Source organism: Dioscorea cayenensis, chromosome 20 (genome assembly GCF_009730915.1).
Source record: "Dioscorea cayenensis subsp. rotundata cultivar TDr96_F1 chromosome 20, TDr96_F1_v2_PseudoChromosome.rev07_lg8_w22 25.fasta, whole genome shotgun sequence".
NCBI lineage: Eukaryota > Viridiplantae > Streptophyta > Magnoliopsida > Dioscoreales > Dioscoreaceae > Dioscorea > Dioscorea cayenensis.
Genome location: NC_052490.1, coordinates 2,097,599 through 2,103,639, shown reverse-complemented (window position 1 = coordinate 2,103,639; position 6,041 = coordinate 2,097,599). Strand labels below are relative to the sequence as shown.

Sequence of the window (6,041 nt, the reverse complement as noted above, 5' to 3'; positions counted from 1 at the left end):
AGTTTCACATGGGCATGTGGAAATTACCCTTTGCCTGTATAATTCACGGTGTCATCCACGAGGGCAGATACACACCCTTGTGTCTTATAGAGATAGAGCTCGAACTATATAGAGAAACACTCGCCCGCAGTGGAAATTACCTACGGCAGTGTGACTATCACAAGGTCATTCACAGGGTTATTCACAGGGGCATTCACATGCCCTGTGTCTTCTCAGGATTGAGAATTTGAGCTCTGAATAGAAACACATACCCGTGTGGAAATTCCACACCACTTTGTATCTTCTCAGGATGACTTAGAAAAATTACGAAACTCAGTGAAAATTTTTGCACATATACACCAACTTCGAGCACTGCCTACATTATGAAGAACTAACGCGAGAGAATCATGCACAACATGCTCAAACGACCAAGAACTTCACTAATCACAATTAAGCGAGACCAAAATACCAATGATCCATGAGAAAAATCACAAATAAATCATGCTAAAAGATTAAGACACCAACACTCAAGCCCTTATAAATGCAAGCTCTAAATTAAAACCAAGAAAAATAGTAAAGTCTTGGGTTTGTCTCCAAGAAGTGCTTGTTTAACATCACTAAACTTAGACGTACCTCTTCTTAACTCACAGGGGGCTTAGATGAATGTTTCCCTCTTACCCATAACTCGGAAGCATGATGAACATAATCTTTTCAAGGTAGAGGAGGTTGTCAAGCATGCTACCACATGAGAGTAAATCACCCTTACTTTGTTCTTGCATATCTCCATTAGCCTTGGTGCATTTCTTGTGATGTCTCCTTGCTCACTTTATCTTCTGGATCTTCTTCATAATCCCTTTGGGTAGGGTTGCACCTTCTCTTCTAGACCCGGGCATCACAACTCTTCATTCTCCACTTCTGTAGTCTAGAAATTACTTGCCTTTGGTCCGGACATATCATTTCCTACACATATTCATCTATTAGTTCATGGGTAGTGTCAAGAAAAGTAAAGAGTATCATCAAAAGTCTAAAGAATATCTTATAGCTCCGAGTGATATACAAGCTTTTCATCACAAAATCGTAAAGTCAACTCGTAAAGAGCCTTGGAAGTACACAAGAATGGCCTTCCAAGTATCAATGGGACATTGACATCCTCATCAATGATGTCCCTCGGATGTCTCCTATTCGGTCCACCAATTAAAGTGTTATCACGAGTGGGCCTAGGCTCTCCCAAAACTAGCTTTTTGAAAGAACGGGTGAGGCATGGCGTTGATGCTAGCCCCTAAATCCGCCAATGCCTTCTCTTCACCAAAATTACCTATGTTGCAAGGAATAATGAAGCTTCCGGGGTTTTCATCTTGTTTGGCATATTTTTACAACACCGTGAACATCAAGGTAGAGGAGGGTTGTCAGAGCATGTTACCACATGAGAGTAAATCACCCTTATTTGTTCTTGCACATCTCCATTAGCCTTGGTGCATTTTCTTGTGACATCTCCCTTGCTCGCTTTATCTTACTGGATCTTCTTCATCAATCCCATGGGTAGGTTGTACCTTATCTTGTAGACCGGGCATCACATCTTCTTCATTCTCCACTTCTTAGTCTAGAAATTACTTGCACGGTCCGGACATATCATTTCCTCACATATTCATCTATTAGTTCATGGGTAGTGTCAAAAGTAAAGAGTATCATCAAAAGTCTAGAGAATGTCTTATAGCTTCGGCGTGGCGATATGCAAGATTGTCATCCCCAACTCGTAAAGTCAACTCCCTACCACCCATGTCGATAAGAGCCTTGGAAGTACATAAGAACGCCCTTCCAAGTATCAATGGGACATTGATATCCTCATCAATGATGCCCCTCAGATGTCTCACTTTTCAGTCTGCCAATTAAAGTGTTATCCGAGTAGGCCTAGGCTCTCCCAAGCCTAGCTTTTGAAAGAATGGGTAAGGCATGACGTTGATGCTAGCCCCTAAATCCGCCAATGCCTTCTCTTCACCCAAATTACTAATGTTGCAAGGAATAATGAAGCTTCCGGGGTTTTTCTTCTTGTTTGGCATATTTTTTTACAACACCGCCGAACATGAAGCATCTAACATCACAGATTCACTCTCCTCCAACTTTCTCTTATTAGTCAAGAGGTCCTTGGGAAACTTTGCGGAGCGAGGCATTTGAGACAATACCTCCACAAATTGAATTTCGATATGAAACTGCTTGAATAGACCCAAGAAATTGTATTACTCATCATTTTGGTCATTCTTCAGTCTCGAAGAATAAGGGATCCTTAGCTTATAGGGTAGGGGTGCCACCCCTTCTCTTTTGCTACTTCCTCAACCTCCACAACCTCGGGTACTTCAACATTGTTCTTTTCACTCGGACTCCTACCCTCAACTTCACAACCACTTATTAAAGTGATCCCCTTAACATGCTTTCTTGGATTGGTCTCCGTGTTACTAGTCAAGCTTCCTTGAGGTCTCTCCAATAACGACTTCACAATTTGCCCCACTTGATTCTCTAGATTGTGCAATGAAGCGGTGTGGTTGAGAAGTGTAGCATTGACCTACTAAAAATTTATATCCAACGATTGGATGAAATTGGTTAAAGCTTCCTCTAGATCGATCATCTTGGTTTCCAAACCTGAAACTCCATTTTCCATGTTCAACGCTTGTTGTTGTTGCTGGAAACTTGGTGGTTCCATGGTCTTTTATAGCTCTTGATTGTTCCAAGAAAGATTCGGGTGGCTCCTCCAACCCAGATTGTAGGTGTTGCTAAATGGATTGCCTTGGCTTCTCATTGCATTACCTATAAAATCCACTTGTTCTACTAAGGATGTACCACCAATAGAAATCTGGCAATCGGGCGAAGCATGTCCTCCCCCATACCCAATGCAACTGGTCAAGGCCGCCACTCTAGGAGAATTTAGAGTACCTAACTTCTTGCTCAGTGACTCAACTTGGGCGGCCAATGAAGTAACTGCATCGATCTTATGAAGTCCGGCTACCTTTTCTCTCTCTCTTGTGTTCCACTGATAACCGCTCATGGCCATTTCTTTAATGAAATGTCAGGCTTCTTCAGGGCTCTTGCTTCCTAAAGTACCTACTACTACAGCATCAAGCAACTGTCTTGTGCTTGGGTTCAACCCATTATAAAAAGTCTGAATGATCGTCCACTCGGGGAACTCATGTTGAGGACATTTCCATAGGAGCTCGTTGAAAAAATCCCACGTCTCAAAAAGAGACTTCAATTCTTTTTTCACAAAAGTTGATATTTTATTCCTAAGCTTCACGGATTCTCCGGGAGGGAAATATCGGCCAGGAAAACCAATTACGATTTCCTCCCAAGTAGTGATCGATGCTCTAGTTAATGAATGTAGCCATTGCTTTTCTCTTCCTTTCAAGGAAAATGGGAAGGCTCTCAACTTGATTGCATCATCCATAACACTATTAATCTTGAGCATGTCACACACTTCCAAGAAGTTCTCAATGTGATTGTTTGGATCCTCATCGGCCAAACCATTAAACTGCGGCCGATCACTGTAACATCCGGATGAAGCCTAGCTTGAGCTTAAAAATTTCGAGCCATGATCGGTGGCCGCACAATACTAGAGCGTGTGCCTAAAATGCATGGGTCGCATAACTCGAGAGTGTCCTCTCATCGCTCATTCTCGCTCGCCATACTATTCGACCGTGCACCTTCTACCTCAGCTTTATTTGACTGTTATTCCACAGGTTCTTTTCCCCTTCTATGAAGTGTTCGTTCAAGTTCAGGATTCCCTTCAACCAACATCGAAGGATTCCCTCGGGTCCTAACCTAGAGCTGTAAGCAAAGAAAGAAAAACAAATCAGAATGATGGAACAATAAGAAAGTGTGAAATATAATAGGTGAGGATTGGCTAAAATAGCAAAGTGCAAAGTGTTTCAAAAATACCTATTCCATGGCAACAACACAAAAAACTTGACAAACGCCCTTTGCGTGTGTACGGTAAGTGCACGGGTTTGTTGAATTAATAATAGCATGGTGTGGGTAGTCGTATATACAGGGAATAGTGATAAAAAACACAAGGATTGCTATTTAACTATAGTGAAGATGGATCGATAGTGGTGTGAACAATATCAATATGAAAAAAAATAAAAAGAACAAGAAAGGGAGACGCTATAAAAAATGAGAGGAAAGGCAATCGATAGAAAGTGGGGCACCCAAACATTGCTCCCCCTAGGACTATTGCTTCAAGTGCAAAACCAACTATTATGTCTCCTAACTGATGCTTAATGAGTTGTGGAAATCCTAAAATACACGGTCCAAAACATAAGGTCAATCGTGATTAACCCTACAGTATGGTCGGGCATTGAAATCATTTAATCTCAACACCTAACATTGTGTAAAGTTGCTTAAAGCTCTAAGGACTCCAAGTGATAAACCCTATTCCGTAACATAGATCTAACCCTTTGGCCCAGGTGAAAGACCCCTAATCACAATTAAGCACCAGATACTAAGGATTACTTCAATCCTTCACTCTGTTGCTTGCACAACTAAGCCCCACCGGAGTTCGTCTCTTAACACTTCACTCTATTGTGACCGCAAAGAACTCTTGGAACGTGGAGGTAGGATAAATTACATTGGAGGTGAAGGAGGACGTTTTGCTACCTCTCGACTCACCCGCTCGACCCTCTCCAATCTTGCTTTGTCTAACCTTCATGGTGTGTCACTCACTCACAAGGATTACAAGTATAGGTTCTCAATCCTAGTGTCATTCTAAGGGTATTCTTATTCAACAAGCATTCAAGATTAGAACTCAATTAAAAATATCAATAAAAGAAACAAAATAGAAATGTCAAAGAAACAATATCATCCTAAGGTTTACAAGTCTAAGTACCCACTAGGAGTTTAGCTCTCCATGGAGCAAGATACAACCAATAATGAAATCGGAAGTAAAAAACATGCAATCCATAAGTGAAACCACCTTGGTATTCATGTCAATGGTCTTGTGGACTGGCCGCGTCTTCTCCAAAGATTCCCTCATCAAGCCTAGGGCACTCACCAAATCAATGCCGATGAAAGCTCCCCCAATATGTCTTTTCTAAAGGAACACAGTGTTGAAAGCCTTACAACAAATCCAAAAGCCTTGCTAAAGCCTCTCTAAACCCTAGCTACGAGTGCCTCCAAAGATGGTAAAAATATGAGAAAAAGATAAGGCAAATGATCCTAAAAAGAGGCTGAAATCGCGATTTAAGTAGGGCTAGAATCGGGCATCCACACGAGTGTGTGGATTTTGCATACACCCATATGAATCTGCAGGAATTGATTTTTTGTGACCTGTGAATAGTGACTACTACAGTGCTTTACTACAGTGATTATCTACAGTACCTGCTACAGTACTCCGCTAAAATACTCCTAAATCCACATTTTTCATCGAGGCCACATGAATGGGCGCACATTCATGCGGTAGATCACGTTTTTTCTTCAACAAAATCATATTTGATGACAATCTTGCTAGCTTTGCACAAGTCGGAACACATGAGTGTGATTGCCTTTGTGGCCCTCCACTTTGCATGTTCACTTGAGCACAACGGAGGTTGGCACACACTCACGTGTCTTTGAGCACAACTTGTGTCTTCACGTTTGTTCACTCTAAGATTTCATCAATAATGTGCATTCACGATCTACTTTGGCTTTTTTTTCTTCCATGCTTGTCTCCAGAACCCTATATACACAAAAATAACACAAATACACATGTATGAGAGATAAAATCTAGGAAAAGTAATGCTCATTATAAGAAAAGCATACTTCGTATTAATAATACACAAGCACTTAGCAGAAACTCAGGTTTGATGTTTAAGCAACTAGTTTAGTTTGTTTCTTGCTTTAATTTTTTTTAAAAAAATTACAAAAAATTTAAAAAATAAAAATAGTTATGTTTGTGCATTGGGGGTGGAAAGAGCTACCACCTATGAAGTATGAAGCTACTCTCATAAGTCTGATAGAAGTTATGCCCTAATGAGAGAAAGAGCTATCTTATGGAATGAGTGAAAGCTGCCACCCAGGTACAAAGAGCTACCACCTCGAAA

At 41.0% G+C, this 6,041-nt stretch overlaps 1 non-coding gene across 1 annotated transcript; it reads left to right on the top strand.

Moving 5' to 3' along the window:
* Positions 1–3,152: 3,152 nt before the first annotated feature.
* On the top strand, positions 3,153–3,259 carry LOC120252347. Its single transcript, XR_005533885.1, has one exon. It is a non-coding gene; the product is annotated as a small nucleolar RNA R71 (small nucleolar RNA).
* Positions 3,260–6,041: the final 2,782 nt, after the last annotated feature.